The 17,475-nt window shown below is 35.7% G+C and overlaps 1 protein-coding gene across 1 annotated transcript in view; it reads left to right on the top strand.

The window, feature by feature from the left end:
* Nucleotides 1-14,127: 14,127 nt before the first annotated feature.
* Nucleotides 14,128-17,475, top strand: part of LOC145666795 (uncharacterized) — a 42,891-nt gene continuing 39,543 nt past the window's right edge. The window contains exon 1 of the mRNA XM_081734354.1: nt 14,128-14,458. The gene's annotated coding sequence lies outside the window, so the exon portion shown is untranslated. The remainder of the gene's footprint in view (nt 14,459-17,475) is intronic.

Here is a 17,475-nt window from a genome sequence, read left to right on the forward strand (position 1 = left end):
CCCTTCCCCTCCCAAAACAAAACCTTAACTGCGTGCACCATTGAAAACATACGTGCTGGTGCAACACAACCTAGATTTCAGAAATCTAGGTGGTGTTGGCTGGTCCCGTGAAAGCGTCTTTCGTCGTTATCGGAGAATACCAGTATAAGAATGCTAGCCCGACCATGCTGAGAGATTTCCCTGAGTCACACTAGGTGAATGTTGAGTGGTACTACCATGAGCAAAATAAATGACGCGTCTCTTTATTTTGAAGTTTTTTGAAAATATCTCCGTTTTCTTTATATGTTCGAAATTTCGGAAGGTTTCCCCAGCAGGACAGGTTAATAACAAACCCGTTTTTATTATTTGTGTTAGATATTAGCTTAAAATAAAGAAATTAGAAGCAAAAAACATTAAATCGACAGAAATCTCGAGAATTACCAACTCTGCTAAAGTGGGAAATTTTCAAGAACACGAGGGAATTCTGCATTTCAACACGAAGCAGCGACATCTATGTCATTGAGAGAAATGTGGATTAAATCTACAAACTAAACTTTTAACGAATATTTCTAGTATGTCTTATTATATGCATTATCTGCAAACTCCAAATATATGAATATATGCTAAGTATTAACATAAAGATAGAGCAAATAGTGGAAATTATCTATGGAAAAGGACGAATTGGTAGGACGATCATAATGAAATACCGTCTTTACCGGAACAGGCTCAGTTCACGTAAACAAAACAAATAGCTCAGTTAGTTAAAGCAACGAGTCTGTATGCTGAAGGTAGCGGGTTCGATCCCGTGGAAGTGCCGTTATCATTTTTATCACTACACTACGGTAATTTTTTTTATTTTTTTATTTGGGAAAGAATCAAATTGTAACGTATGTGTAAAACTCATGACGATACCAAAAAAAGAAAAAATGCCGTTGTCGCACTTGCAATAGCGTCCCTAATTTTGTTTGCAAACAGTTTCGTAATTATTTCCCCTGTGCTCACTGCTCACCATATGCTCGCTGGCGCATAACGAATGTTTCCCAGTAAATGTTAATTCTAATTTGGAGAATTTTATAAAGTTTCACAATATTTCTCACTAGATAGTCTTCTATCTACGTGTTTGGATATTTTGATAACAGATTTCCCTATTAAATGTTTAATTTTCCCTAGATGTTTAATTACGGAAAAGTTTTACAATGTATTTGTATTGAATTGAAATTGTTTTGAATTTACTACATAAGGTAAGTAGACCGAAGGAGGAGAACTCAAGTAATTGATATTCTACGTAAAAGCAACCTATTGTAGAATGATGATACTTCTTACCTTCAGCACATAATCTTTACGTTAGAGAGTCAGACAGAGAAAAATCCTGGTTTTTCCTCCTCTATGACCACCCATCTTAAACCTCTACATATCATTGTTCGTCTCACAAAATTTCGGTGCTCCAAAAACATTCAAATAATAATAATAATAATAATAATAATAATAATAATAATAATAATAATAATCCTGAATATGCCATCCTTACATAATGTAGGATATCTTAGTTTCCTAGTTTAAATCTTAAATATCTTAGTTTAAAATGCTTTCTTTAGTACTTATTTGAGCAACCATGTAGGAGGGGGTACGACTTTTTATTTTGCCCCTCTCATTTCAGTAGCCTTCCAACAGAAAGTAATTTTTGATAAGCAGGACAGACAAAATGAATAAGAAATATATTTACAGCATCCTCTCCCCTTTCATGATTGGAATATCACGTAATATTTTTTATTCTACGAAAGATGGCCCTGTGCGGTTAGGGGTAGGTAACTAAAAAAATACCTAATATATAGCGCCCCTTGATTGTAATATTACCGCTTCTTTATTTGTACGAGGGAGCCCCTACACAATCAAGGGTGACAAAAAGAATAGGAAGAGTGTCTATTGATTCCAGTGGTGGATCCAGCACGAACTCCTGGGGGAGGGGAGGGGAAGTGAAACATTCTTTTGATGATGTGAAGCTGTCACAAATTACCAGTTAACTAAACTAAACAATAGTGGGGGGAACTGGAACCCAGTCAGTTTAAATTGATGTAAAAGTTTAATTTTTGGATTCATATTAAAGTTTTGGTTTCAAATGAGAATTTCAGTCCAAGTGGTCAATGATCAAATCTCGTGGGGCTCTTCAGTGTAGGCTAATACGGCCCCCTTATGAGAAAAGGCAAAATTATTAACATGTTTATAACTTTCGAATTTTTCGTCTATTTTAAAGAAATATTTTGCTTCGTATTAAAGTGTTGGTTCCAAATGACAAACTCAGTCCGAGTGGACAATGATCAAATCTCCGGGGGGGTCTTCAGTATAGGGGGCTACGGCTCCCTTATGGGAAAAGGCAAAAATATGAAAATGCTTATAACTTTCGAATTTTCCGTCTATTTTAAAGAAATTATTGGCTTCATATTAAAGTCTTGGCTTCAAATGACAATTTCAGTCCGTGTGGACAATGATCAAATCTCGGAGGGCTCTTCGGTGTAGGGGTTTCGGCTTCTTTATGGGACAAGATTCACGTAGTTGATATTGCAAAATTGTTTTATATATATAAGTGGAAACTTGCACCATTTGGTTAATTTTACCTCTTATGTTTTGCAGATTCATATTCCAAGCAATAGTTACTTCGCAGAGCTAAAAGAAGGCACTTACTAGTTTCATTAAAATGAAATGTGTTTTATGAGAGGAGCAGACGAACGAACTGGCACCCAAACGTTGGTTGAGTCGTACGGTTGAAACTCGTTAAGCTCGCTTCAATTATTATTATTATTATTATTATTATTATTATTATTATTATTATTATTATTATTATTATTATTATTATTAATAATAAAGCATTGCAGGGACCTTTGGTTCAGGGGGTCCGTGGCTCGATTCCACTTCGTGCCAAGTGAAATTTGAGGTGGACAAATACCGTGTGCATGGGTATGTGTTTTCTTGAGATTTTCCATTTTCCTCCCACTTTCTTCATTTCACCATTTCATTCATCATCATTCTCCCTTAGCGTAGGTGCATAATCGTCCAACGTTAAACTAGATATTGCAATTTCAATAATAATAATAATAAAAATTAATTCAACTGAAAGGACTGTAATTTATGTGGACAGCAATTATCATAAATATGCAACCATTATAAAAACAATGCTTTGAGTTGAAAGATAATCCTTCCCAAGTGTTAACGAATGCGCACGAGATAAGACATGTCTCGAGAAAGAGACAAGACGCGCTTTGTGACATCCAAGATAATACGAGGCAAATGTTTTGGACACGAGATAGCTTGTAAAATGTCTCGACTTGTCTGGAATGTCTCGAAAACAAAAGTCTAAGTTTTAAAATTATTTTTCAAGATCTATTCTCTCAGAAGTAGTTCTCTGCCTTAAAATTAATAACGACATTTGTGATTTAAAAAAAAGATAAACAATGCCTAAAGTTAATAGTTAACTTTTCGAAAAGAAGCTTCATTAAGGGTGAACCTGAAAGATGTCCACAAACTTCGGGAGGTGATTCGTGACATCAAAAGGAGACAAATGGTTCTCTTGTAGTTTTCGAATTCAGCTTCGTTGTCGAGATACAGGGTTGCCAACTGGTCGTGTTTGAGAAACTCATTGGGAATAAATTCAAGTCCAAGAATAAACTACTACTCATATATTTTTCAGGTCAATTGACTTATACCATGTTGTAAGGTCAAATATTTATTTATGAAATGTGTACAAAATTCGCCAGGGTCTTTTCTGAGAAAATCGTCGAGAAAAAGTCACCTCCAAGAATAAACTACCCCTCGTGAATTTTTCTAAGAGAAATATCTGATACTGCAATATAGGGTTGTTAATTAAATATTGATTAATGAAAAATAAACAAAATTGTTAAAACCATTTTTGAGAAAATAGCGTTTTTCGATTTTCGGCTGTTTGTAAACCACACTTATTTTAGGTGGTAGGAAAAAAATGGAAAAGCTCCTGTAAGAATACTAAGTAAACCCTAAGTTTAAAATTTGGTGTAGATAAGTTGAACGGTATGGCCTCTAGGCGAGTGCATATAAAAGTGTACTGAACGGACGGACCGGAAGGACGGGTATCGAAATCATCACATTTCCGGTATGTAGACGCCATGAAACATGTAAGTCCGTTGAAATCTGAATTTGATATTATTTTCACAATTACTATATTTTCTTCTCTCTTTTGTCGCTCGAAAAAGAAAAGCCTGAGTTTACCACAAAAAGCTAGGGAGTTTCTCAAAAAATATTCAATTACAGGGCCACCGCACTAAACTTTTTCAATTCAATTTCTTAACTGTGTTAGGCCGCAGTTGTTACTGAAGTGTGTATTTGGATAATACGAATAAAATTATCGTATTATTCAAATACATCGAATGTCAGATTATCGAATAAAAACTTCGATTGAAGAAAATCCATACTACAAAACTAACTCACACTTTGAGCACATTTTCATTAGACATATAATAGACCAATTAATGCAATCATTGTTTATGAAATATGAAAAAAATCAAATGAGTCACTTTGGGAAAGTCGTTCAAAAAGAACACGTCAGGAGTAACCTACCTCTTGTGAATTGTTTCGAACAATGAGTTAAGATATACTTTTGGTTATTAATGAAATATTTATTTGCGAAATTTGAACAAAATCGCCTGTCGTTCGAGAAAATTGTCGGGGAAAAAACCTTGACCCCAAAAATAAACTATCCGTTGTAATTGTTTTTCATACAAATGACTTATACTAAAATATAGGGTTATTAATCAAATACTTATTTATGAATTATCAATAAAATTGTCCGAGTAATTTTTGAGAAAATCGTGAGGGAAAAATAACTCCCCGAATAAACTATCTCTTGAGGATTCTTTCAGGGTAAGCGAGTTATTCCATATTACTAGGTTTTTAATGAAATATTTATTTCTGAGTACGAACAAAATTGCTTGACTCATTTTTGAGAAAACCATGGAGGAAAAACACCCCCAAGAGTAAACTACCCCTCGCATATTTTTTCAGGACAAACGAGTTTTGCCATATTGTTCGGTTATTAACGAAATATTTATTTTTGAAATATGAATAAACTCTTTTGAGTCGTTTTTGAGAAAATCGCCCAGACAACACTCCACCAAGAATAAACTACCCCTCGCATTTTTTTAGGACAAACGAGTTATGCCATATTGATAAGTTATTAATGAAATCTTTATTTATGAAATATGAACGAAAACATTTGAGTCCATTTTGAGAAAATCACTGAGAAAAAACTCACCCCCTGAGTATAAACTACCTCTTGTACATTTTTCTCAGATAAATGCCTTATACCACAAAATAGGGTTGCTAATTAAATATTGATTTATAAAAAAAGAAAGAAAACAAGATCGTTAGAGCCAGTTATGAGAAAATATCTTTTTTTTTATTTTCATCGTACAGGAAACTACCCTTGTTTTGGGAGTAGGAGGGAAAGAAAAAAAAACTATAGGAAATACTATGAAAATCTTAAACTAAAATTTGGTGCAGATAAGTTGAACATACCGTAAATTTTTCAACTAATTTACGGTATCTTCAAGTATGGCTTCTAGGCGAGGTATGGCTTCAGGTATGGCTTCTAGGCGAGTGCACAGAAAAGTGTAGCGAACGGACGGACGAACTGATGGACATGTATCGAAAAATAACTTTTTCGGTGTTAGGGGCTATAATACGTGTAAATTCGTTGAAATCTCAAATTTGATTTTTTTTTCGAACACCATACTTTCTTCTCTCATTTGTCACTTCAAAGTAAAAGGAACTCAGAACTACAGATAAAAGACACCTACTTTTACACATAGACATTTATTGATTTAAAACTGTTTTAGTTTGTGTCATTTCACTTCCAATTGAAAGGTTTTACAATGATTAACGGCATACCAATGACGAGACGGAAGTTTTCAGGAAGTAAATGCATTCAGAAGTCTAGACTGCATTACAGCCTCTTTTTATTTCTGCAATTGTTAACAGCTGTAATTTCGTCCAAACGCTACATGAAATAATTTTTGGTTGACGTCATTGTATTACTATTTTAGTATTGTTCTCTTCAGACTTGGTTGAAGTTTTGTCTTAACGGTTATACATTTTTTCTTTCTTATTTCATCGTTACACATAAGAACAAAATGTTATGGTGAGTGGATAGATTCGAACCTACGAACATTGAGTTTATATTCTTCCAACACTTTACCAATGGACCAAGCTTTGTCTTCACGTTAACGCCCGGTTACAGGGTTTACTACGATTTAAATAAAATGGCTGGCTGTTAGAATTCCCTGCTCACATATTTCGATAAATAATTTTCATTGCTTCGTAGATACGTAGAGCAATCTTTAGATACACACTTTAGGAGAGTGAATTTTGGTGTATATAATAATTTCATGCCAGGTAAAAGCTAGATAAGTTTTCATAAAATGTTTCATATGTAGTTCTCAATAATAAGCTTGCTGTTCGGAGTGAAGTTCCAAGGTTCAGCATTGCCTAGCAGCTTTTGCTATTAATATCCCTTCTAACAATATTGGCAGTGGACAAAAGTTAGCCCGTGTTGAAGCTTTTTGCTCCTAATTTAGTTATTTTACTTATTTAAGGAATGTATTGAAAATTGTCAGCAGGCACGTATGCAGTAATTTATTTCGGGAGAAGTCCGACTTCAATATTAGGATAAATTATAATAAAATTTAAAAGATAATCCTTAAATTTAGGCTAAATTTACAGAGAAGTTGGGATTTCAGAGGGGAGTCCGGACCACCTGGACCCACCCCTAAATGCGTCCTTGTTTGTCAGTAACGTTTCCTCATTTTGAAACCCTCAAAAACTTCGGATATATAAAGGAAAACGAGTTATTTTCGATAAAGTATCACTTAAGAAGACGCGACAGTTTTATTGCACATGGTGGTATCCCAAGTTCACAAGGGCAAGAATTCATTAATTTTGATTCTCTGTCATTGTGCTCTATCGAAAGGTTAGGTTTGTAACATATTACTCCTACGAACAAGCATGACTGGCAGATAGGAATACTGAACACAACTCCAGAGAAATGCATGGTGAACTTACGTTTATAGCTACGCTTTGGTGATTTGCCCTCAAGGTCAATCGAGTGGTAATTCAGTTCCGTCCCTGTTCTTAAGCCATGTTCGTATTCGAACAGTTTTCATAATGAAAAGCATGCCTCTTAATATAACAGACTTCTTTCGCGTAAGAAATCGAAACTCAGTTGGTCAGAGCAACTAGTCTGTAAGAATTAGGTTGTTAGTTAGTTAGGAGCCCAGTACGAGTAAGGGTTTTTATTACTATTGTTTTTATCTTTTTTATGTGAGGAAAAATCAAATTGTGACATCGCGATATCAAATGTATTTGATTAGGTAGCTTTGTCTTAGCTAAACTTTAAACATCAGTAACCGTCGAAATTATTTCACCAACTGATCACTTACTGAACATTTCAAACACGTCAAACCAGTGGCATAACATGAAGGTTAACCTCTCCTCCGCAGTCCTTAGTTATGCATCCGTACTTTCAAGGGCGGACTAAGGGCCGGGCGACTGCCCGGGGCGCCAGAGAAAGAGGGGCACCAAAACGAGCCTCAAAAAGTAAATTTTATAATGTGCTTTCTACAGTCGTTTTTGGTTTATATTCTTGTAAAGTAGTGGCAATTATATGATCTTTTTCCATTTCACTATGGAAGAAGAGAGTTTCATAGTACTAAGGGGGCTGTATCGAAAAATTGAGAGATGGCATGTAGAATAAAGAGTGCCGGGAATTAAGTATTGTTTGTTTGTTTGCTTGAGTTTAGCGTTCCACGGTTATGCCTTAATGGGCAAGGGAGATGTGGATACTAATTATAGTGGAATCCGAACCACTTTTATCGTTCAACAGTAATCCACCGGGAATTGGACCCGGTACCACAGAAGGCAGGCGTGCTAGCCACTAGACCAGGGGGGGTGGAGTTGGTATTGTTTATAGCGGGCCATATTCTTTGTGAACTTTTCCTAGGTAATGGATTTTTTTTGAAAATGGGTTTAAAACAGGGGCGTCATTTAGGGAGGGCAGGGAGGGGCATTTGCCCCCGTGAGTTTGAGATGTATATAGATTTTATCATTAGAATAGTAGTAAATCAGTGAAAAACGCGAAATTTTACTTATATCAAGAGGTCTTGCCCCCCCCCAAAGCAAAATCTGAAATGACGCTCCTGGTTTAAACTATTAAAAACACTATGATAAAATGTAAAATATAGGCTACTACTAGGGGAAGGGCGCCAAAAAGTCACTTTGCCCGTGTGAAAATTTGGCCTGCTCCGCCCCTGCGTACTTTCTGTATATTTTTTGGCCTTGCAGCTTGTGCGGTCCCCACGCCACATTGTTGCGGGGGCGCTATTTACGCCTACCCTTCGAACGTAATTCAATAACTGTTTAAGAAATTCTACCATCAGCGTGAAAACGGGAATATATTTTTCTAATAGTCCCATAGAACTTTCACTCAGAATGCCAGATGCAATTTTTCAGAGTGGGCTCTGGCTAAGTAGAAGGAAGATCTGTTTCCTAAGTAAGTTCCTTTCAGAAAGTTTGCTATTTCTTTAACAGTGATGTAAATAAATATACTTATCGTTATTAGCTCGACACCAAACCATCCTGGACAAATCCCTCTAGAACAATGATCGGCAAAAGTTATTCTGCATAATTTTATAAGTGACTCAAGGGTGAAACACTTGTTAACGAAAGCAATGTTGTGTATATACTGCCTTGTTTCTGACAAAATATAAAGTCTTTTGTAATCTTTAGACACTTTTCCTATTCTTTTTGTCACCCTTGGTTGTGTAAGGAAGCCTCGAACAAATAAAGAAGAGGTAATATTACAGATAAGGGGCGCAATAAATATATTAGGTATTTCTTTTGTTACCTAACCATAACGGCCTAGGGCCGTCTTCAGTAGAATAAAAAATGCTACGTGATATTACATTCACGAAGGAGGAAAGGATGCTCTAAATATATTTCTTATTCATTTTGTCTGCCCTGCTTCTCAGAAATTATATACCTTGTGTTGGAGGGTGCTGAAAAGAGAGGAGGGGAAATAAAACGTCGTGCCCCCTCATACATTTTAAATTTTGTGACGTGGTTGCTAAAATTATTACTAAAGAAAGCACTTTAAACTAAGATGTGTAAAGTTACAACATTATGTAAGGGTGGCATATTCATTAATAATAATAATAATAATAATAATAATAATAATAATAATAATAATAATAAATATGAATGTCTTTGGAGAGCCGAAATTATGTGAGACGAACAATGATATATAGAGGTTTAAGATGGGTGGTCATAGAGGAGGAAAAACCAGGATTTTTCTCTCTCTGACTCTCTAACGTTAAGATTATGTGCTGAAGGTAAGAAGCATCATCATTCTACAATAGGTTGCTTTTACGTAGAATATCTATTACTTGAGCTCCCCTCCTTCGGGCAGCTTTGCTTATGTAGTAAATTCAAAACAATTTCAATTTAAGACAAATATTTATAGAGAAAATTAAACATTTAATAGGAAAATCTGTTATCAAAATATCCAAACACGTAGATAGAAGACTATGTAGTGAGAAACATTGTAAAACTATAAAATTCTCCAAATTAGAATTAACATTTACTGGAAAACATTCGTTATGCATCAGTGAGCACAGGGGAAATAATTACGAATCTGTTTGCAAACAAAAATTAGAGACACTAATGCAAATGCGACGATATTTTCTCTCTCTTTTTTTTTTTTTTTTTTTTTTTGGTATCGTCATGAGTTTTACACATATGTTACAATTTGATTCTTTCCCAAATAAAAAATAAATAAAATAACCTTAGTGACAAAAATTACAACAGTACTTCCACGGGATTCGAACCGTCTACCTTCGGTATACAAACTCGTTGCTTTACCTAACTGAGCTACTTGCTCTCTTACGTAAGCTGAACCTGTTCTACAGTAAAGACGATTTTTCATCACGATTGGGCTAACAATTCGTCTTTTTCCATAGGTAATTTCCACTATTTGCACTATCTATACGTTAATACTTAGCCTAGATTCATATATTTGGAGTTCGCTGATAATGCATATAATAAGACATACTAGAAATATTTCGTTAAAATTTTCGTTTGTAGATCTAATCCACGCTTCTCTCAATGACATAGATGTCGCTGCTTCGTGTTGAACTGCAGAATTCCCTCGCGTTCTTGAAAATTTCCCACTTTAGCAGAGTTGGTAATTCTCGAGATTTCTGTCGATTTAATGTTTTTTGCTTCTAATTTCTTTATTTTAAGCTAATATCTAACACAAATATTAAAAACGGGTTTGTTATTAACCTGTCCTGCTGGGGAAACCTTCCGAAATTTCGAACATATAAAGAAAACGGAGATATTTTCAAAAAAACTTCAAAATAAAGAGACGCGTCATTTATTTTGCTCATGGTAGTACATTAAAATAAGGCAATGATCGTAATTTCTGTCCCCGGAGCGACGTTAATTCTGAGATAACTGAGAAGTTGCAAAGTTTATATTGCTCGGAATTTTCATTGATTTCCATTAAATGTAATGCATTTATAATCAATCCGGTTTATTTTTTCCAAAGAGATATAATTATTTAAGTTGCTCGTATTTGCAAAATTTTACTATGCTACTATTCAATTCATGTAAATGTTGTAAAATAATATTAATTCGCATTAATTACTAATAACATACCCTCTAATATTCTAGGAAGGTATATGCAAGAAGAAAGCATTTTTCCATTTGTAATTCGTAATATATAAAATTGGTTGCAAAGTTGATGTCAAGCTCGTACTAATGTCCAAAGGACAAGTCGCAAGACTGCATTACAGTGTTGAAGCCATTCGTGTTTAACGAGGGCCTGAGCCCCCTAGACTATATATGTGCCCGCCCTAGAATATCTATACATATGCATTGAAATATTTGCTTTTTCTGTTTATTTTTCTCGGAAATAAAGTCTTAAAAACAAAGATTATTGTTTTTATCTCTGTATATACAAGGTGCAGGTGGAGCATCGAGCCCGGTTCCTCAGTGTTCACCTAGCTTAATTTTCCTTGGTCAGTGGAGCAGTTTATCCATTTTTCCACCGTTCGTGTATGATGTGTGCCAAAAAGGTCAAACTGAGAGGGGGTTTGTTCCCCCTTTGTGACGGTCGGGTACAAATCGCATTTCTCCCCTCCCCCTAAAAACACATTTTAAATCTGATTATTGGGAGGCATGTACCACACCCCGAAGGACATCACCCGGGATTTGCGCCAGTGTGATTATCTCACAAAGACTCGTACTGCTGCCTTTCTCATCCCTATTCCAGGAAGAGTAATCGCCGAAGGACGTAATCTATCAGACGTGACGGTCTGACGCCGAAGTTACAGGCTTTGGTAACGAAATATATTTTTTTTTTAATGCGGAGAATATAACAAAGATGTTAATTTTGCTATTTTTATAACAATGTAACTAAATGGAACTTAATGTATAGGATAGTTTTAAATTGGCATAAATGATTTCAAAATAATGTAAATGACTGTTCTTTCATCTAATTGAAATATACGTATTTTTATTACGTTTTTCTCCTATCAGTGACACTAGCGTCCAGATGTACTGTCAGCGACAAAGGTTTTTTCCTTTCGGTGAAATTTCTTTCGTTTATAAGTTTCAAACGAATTTACTAATTTGAGTAGTTTTTTTTTTTTTTTTTTTTGTAATTTGCAGAAAATCACGCCATCTCTAATTTAGTGAAAACTGTACTCAAATCCTTTCCAAAGCTATTCGCAGAAGGAATTTTTATTAAAGGGAAAGAACTTTTGTCACTGACTGTACATCTCGAAGCATTCACTTCAAGCATAGTGTTTTGCCATTTGTATTCGATTCACCTTACGGTATTACAAATTAAGTATTTAAAAATACAGTGAAACCTCTCTAAAGCGGACAGCCGTGGGGAATAAAAAATTGTCCGCTATAGAGAGGTGTCCGCCTTAGGGAGGTTTCAATATGTTCTTACGTAAATGAGTAAACAAGGTAATATGCAATTCGAAACAAATATTTTTTGCATGAATCATATATTTACGAATGTTGTCAAAATGTTACTATACCCGCATTATCCTCCGCCATCCAATACTCTATGTTCGAGGGATAACATGGAAATAAGATGTTATAGTTCTCTGCATTTTACATTTATCACTTTATTACGTTTTCAGTATGTCGGTTTAATTTGTGGTTAATTACAGTCTACTAGTGTCTTTTTTTAGGACAATATGCGTGCCCGCGGGCAAAAAATATCAAACTTGTCTTCCGCTTGGTTAGAGATTCAAGCGGGACAGTAGGATAACATGTCATTCCAAACGGCGGCATATTATCAATCACTTTTGTGTCTAATACAACTTGGATGGGAAAGGGATGCAAGCAAAAGACATGAGAGTGTTGTTAAACAGAGGCGCTTCGTCTGAATTGCAAGCAGACAGTTGAGAAGGCAAAGTGCTGTCATAATGCTCCCTTGGTGACACATGTATGAATTACTAAAAATGTATTTTTACTGAACTTTTCAATTGTTTCTAGAGAAAGTGTCCGTAATACGGAGGTAAATAATACCTATAAAAGACAGAAAAGACTGTCCGTGTCCGTACTAGAGAGTGTCCGCTTTAGAGAGGATTGCCAATATGTTTTTTCCTATTACAATGTTTGGGGATTACAGAATATGTCCGTTATGGGAGGTGTCCGCTTTACAGAGGTGTCCGTTAGTAGAGGTTTCACTGTATATATATATACATTTATTTATTTAATTTACCTTTTCCACATTCTCGTTTAGCTACAAGTATTCTTTATTCTTTCGCAGTGATTGATCTAGTCCTTTTTCTATTGAGAAATTAAATTAAAGAACTATTCTTGGCCTAATACTTTCTCTCTTGTAATTTATCTATCGTTGGTAATACTGTTGTCGTTGCGCCTGTGCAACACTGCGAATTCGGGTAAATTCGCTTCTTGAATCGAATACACCGAATACACTAAGCGCTGTGCCTCAATAATAGCAGAAGTAAAAACTTGGTTTATTCAAGTGTTCCCATCCGCCTTGACCTACTTGTCAACGTCTCCTACTGTTTGCAAAATTATCCCTTATTGTCAAGGCAGCAAGGTTCACTCTCGTGCAGTACAAGAAACAACAGTTCAATATCCAACCAATCCACTTCGCGCGTGAAAGAACCCTCCTCCTGAAATACTCTCTCTGTCTATCCCCATCTCTTTCCGTGAATTCGAATTCACCGAGTTCTTCAGAGTTCAGCTATCCGAATCCGAGTTCTCAGTGTGAGATGAGAGCTTGTAGAGTGAAAACGTAGTTTCAACCTCATCTTGTGTAATAAATTCAATAAATATTGTTGCACCTACTTTCTAACTATTTAGCCAATCAGCTGTGAAAATTGATAATCATGAAGAAATAATAAACAACTGTGTGTATTTGTACAGAAGCTACCATGAAAACGTTTGAATAATAATAATTTATTGAGATTTCTTCCATTATTACCCCATAAATCCCTTAAGGTGATTATGAATGTGCAATATTAATTGGTCACACACACACACACACACACATATATATATATATATATATATATATATATATATATATATATATATATATATATATATATAAAATATGGTGTATTCGTAGTATTCGAATTCGATTCGTTTGTACAGTATTCGAATACGTATTCGATTCGCTAAAGAATTCGATTCAGCCCATCACTACTGCCAGGCCTAGTGTATTCGGTTCAAAAGAAGCGATTTCTTCATCCGAAATCGCACTCTTGCGCAGGCGCAACGGGAACAATTTGCCAACCATAGCTGCACGAAAAGGAAAGAAAGAAAGAAAAGACTAAAGGGAAAGTAAAAAATTATTTGCTATTGTATGTTAGCGATCGTTTCTTTCGCTTTTATATTTTAAAAAGATGAGGTCTAGGAACCCTGTAAAAGAATAGAAGTCATCATTTCTTGTAGCTGAATTAAGATGTGGGGTAAAGTAGATAACCTAAAATACGATTGAATTGGTAACACTGCAGATGAATTCGAATACTAAAGTATCCGAGTTAACAGCAGAAGTCTGTTGCTTTCTGGGGCTGGAGGCAAGGAAATGAGAGAACCGTATAATTCTTTGTTATTAGTGATATTCTCATGATGCAGATTTAGCGTGGATCGGAATATTAAACAAACACTTTTTCTTCCGAAAATAAATTGTGAAAGGATTAGTACAGGAGCACAAAGTAACGAAAGCGAATACAAAAAGAATTCGAATTCTTTTTCGTAGTACTCGAGGTATCCGAATTCTTGGGAGAATCGAATGAATCGAATTTGCTGTATTCGATTCGGCCCATCACAATAACAAAAGAGGGGTTCACTCGAGCAGTCGGATCTACCGAAAACAAAATTTGTAAACGAAGAGTGTGAATATACAGTAAGTAATTTCGGCATTACTCGTGCAGACGGTTCTACCAAATTTTCACATATTTCTTACATTTCCAGGATAGGGTACCTCTTTTTATTTCTTTTTACAGAGCATGCACTAAATGAGGACCTTCATTACTACTTTCAGAATGACTTCAGCAGGTGTCTGTATCAATACAGTGTACACATGTCATAAAAACGACGGCATATTTTTGGAACTGGGGGGCCGGAATATTTTGCTTAAGTTTTGTACTTTCTTGTAATATTTTCTGTATTTTTCTATTGTTTCAGTAGATTAGGTTAGTTTAGGTCAGAGGTTAGGGTACAACTTTGTATTTCTTTTAACAGAGCATCAGGGGCGTACGCAGGGGGTGGGTCCTAGGGATCCGGACCCCCCCCCCCCCGAATCACGAGTTTTTTTGTAAATGTAGTCTACTTTTAGAGGCTGTTTTAGAACTGTTCATATAATTTAGCCTCAAATTGTATTTGAACGGTACAGCTAAACGCTTTAGACCCCTCCCGAAATAAATTCCTGCGTACGTCTCTGCAGAGCATGCACTAAATGAGGAGCTTCATTTCTACTTTCAGAATGACTTCAGCAGGTCTCAGTATCAAAACCGTGTATATTTTCTATATTTTTCTATTGTTTAAGTAGGTTAGGTTAGTTTAGGTCAGAGGTTAGTGTGCAGCTTTGTATTTCTTTTAACAGGGCATGCACTAAATGATGAGCTTCATTACTACTTTCAGAATGACTTCAGCAGGTCTCAGTATGGAACAGGCGCGTCAGCGACGGGGGCATACGTTTAAACGAAGATAGTGGAAAAATACATAAAATATCTGCAATAATTTTTACATGGTGATTTTACCTGATTTTGGCCGCCCAGTTCCAAAATTATCCCAAAACTATTTCATAAAACAAGAACCAACTTGTGCTCGGTGACTCATTGGTAGAGCGTTTACCTCAGGTGCTTGGGGTTTCTGGTTCGATCCCAGCTTGCGCTATGTGGACTGTGGTGGGCAAACACCGTGCTCGTGGGTTTTCTCAGGGTTCTCCCGTTTCCTCCCACTTTCTTTATTCCATCATTTCATTCATTTCTCATCATCACCGTCTCTTTTTGTCTAACCGGCACAATCTGAAAAATTTCATTTGTGCTCGGTGTTTCATAATGAAAAGCACGAATGCTATCTAATCGAGTTAGAGCAGGAGCGCAGCAGGGTGTCCTAAGCGACAGCGAGGTGGTGTGTCCGTAGGGAGCAGACGCGTCAGCGACGGGGGGTATACGCATAAAAGAGGCTAATGGAAGAGCACACCTACACATGCTATACTTTCACTATCACTCAAATTTCATTTCGATATGTTGTGCACTGACAGTAATTCTTTATATTCACGATCTCATTTTTCCACGAACATCGTTTTTGCCTCTGTTTTAAATTTTTACTACGTTTCCACAGTTATGCTCGGTTGCACCAACCGACGATTATGATTGGATAGGATAATCCGTTGACCTTTGGGTAAGAATCTTACATCGTTGCACCAACAGTTTGTCAGAAAAGGTTAACTTATCCACGAATAATCAGAAGTTGTATAAAACTATGAGGTTTACGTAGAGATGCAAGGGCTCGAAAGAAAACAGCTGTTTTGGAAAAAGACTCGGTTTTTTCTGCTTCGCTTTTTTGCTTGGGAAATTTTGGGCTTTTTTCAAAATTCTGCTTTAAATTCATAAAGTAGACTTTGTTTCGCTTCTCAATCACACAAGTACTCATTTAATTAGTGCTTGATGCTGATAATATAAAACCTCGAAAATAAACCATGAATTTCGAAAAGATATTTCAAACAATTCATTTTTTTTAACATATTTGCATTATGAATTCCAAAGGATTAACCAATGTATATAATAAGAATTTTTTAACCTCTTATATACAAAAGTAAGCAGGGTTGGCAAGAACCATGGTCGTTTTTGAAAAAGCCAAAAACCCTTTTTTGGGGGAGGGGTTAAATCGTTTTGCTGTATGTTTTTATATTACATATTGACAGAAAGAAGTTAGTTTCGCCTTGGTGTTAATATGCAACAACAGGGTTATGCTGGAAATGGTCACATAAGCTTAAAGAAATCCAGTCAATAAATTTCTTAAATTGGAAAACTCTCGCCTTAGCCATCGGGAAAATTCCGTCATTACTTTAAATGTAAAACAATAACGGAAAAATCCTGTTATTGCTTTGGATGTAAAATTTAAGGTCAATGTATCATAATCAGTACGCTAAAACTAAGATATTAAATTACAAACTTAGTATGTAGATATCAGGGTGGAAAAAAATTATTTTTAAAAAATCATTTTTGTTGATTTTTTTGATTTAAATCAAATCTTTCTCCTCGTATAATACAAGTCACGCACTTCTTTATCCACCTGTTAAGCGACATTTTAAGTAAAAGTGGGTAGTCCCTTTTTCTTATATAACGTTTGGCTACAAACTACGCTAAGCTTCACACAAATACCGTCTTCCCTTAAATTCAACGTTCGGTTTTTGCGCTCAAGTATAGGGTATGATAAGCAAGAGGAGAGAATATTAGGGTAGCGTAGGGTACAGTAGTGCAGGTTAAGTTAAATTACGGTAGCTCAAAGCTTTGCAGTTATTTTCAAATGTAGGGTAGGGAAGAGTATGTTAGGTTACGTGAGCTCAATGTTTAACCAGTATTTTCACAAATAGAGTAGAAAAATGAAATGAAATAGTTCGGTTTAACGTCCCAAGATTATGCGCTTTAGGCTAAGGGAGACGATGAACGAAGCAAGTGAATTATGATGGTGAATTGGTGGTATTAGAATGGGGGAGGAAAGGAGTACCCTGAGAAAACCCACGGACAAGATATTGTATAAAACATATTTACGTGGCTGGCAATCGAACAACGGACCCTACGCACCAGAGAAATTTAGGGTAAAGTTAGGATAAGTTAGCTCATCGTATTGCCGCGTCTCACGATGATATTTTATTTAACAGCTACGTCATCATAAAATCCCCTTCCTCCGCTA

This window comes from Thermobia domestica, chromosome 12 (genome assembly GCF_964235325.1).
Source record: "Thermobia domestica chromosome 12, izTheDome1.hap1.1, whole genome shotgun sequence".
Classification (NCBI taxonomy): domain Eukaryota; kingdom Metazoa; phylum Arthropoda; class Insecta; order Zygentoma; family Lepismatidae; genus Thermobia; species Thermobia domestica.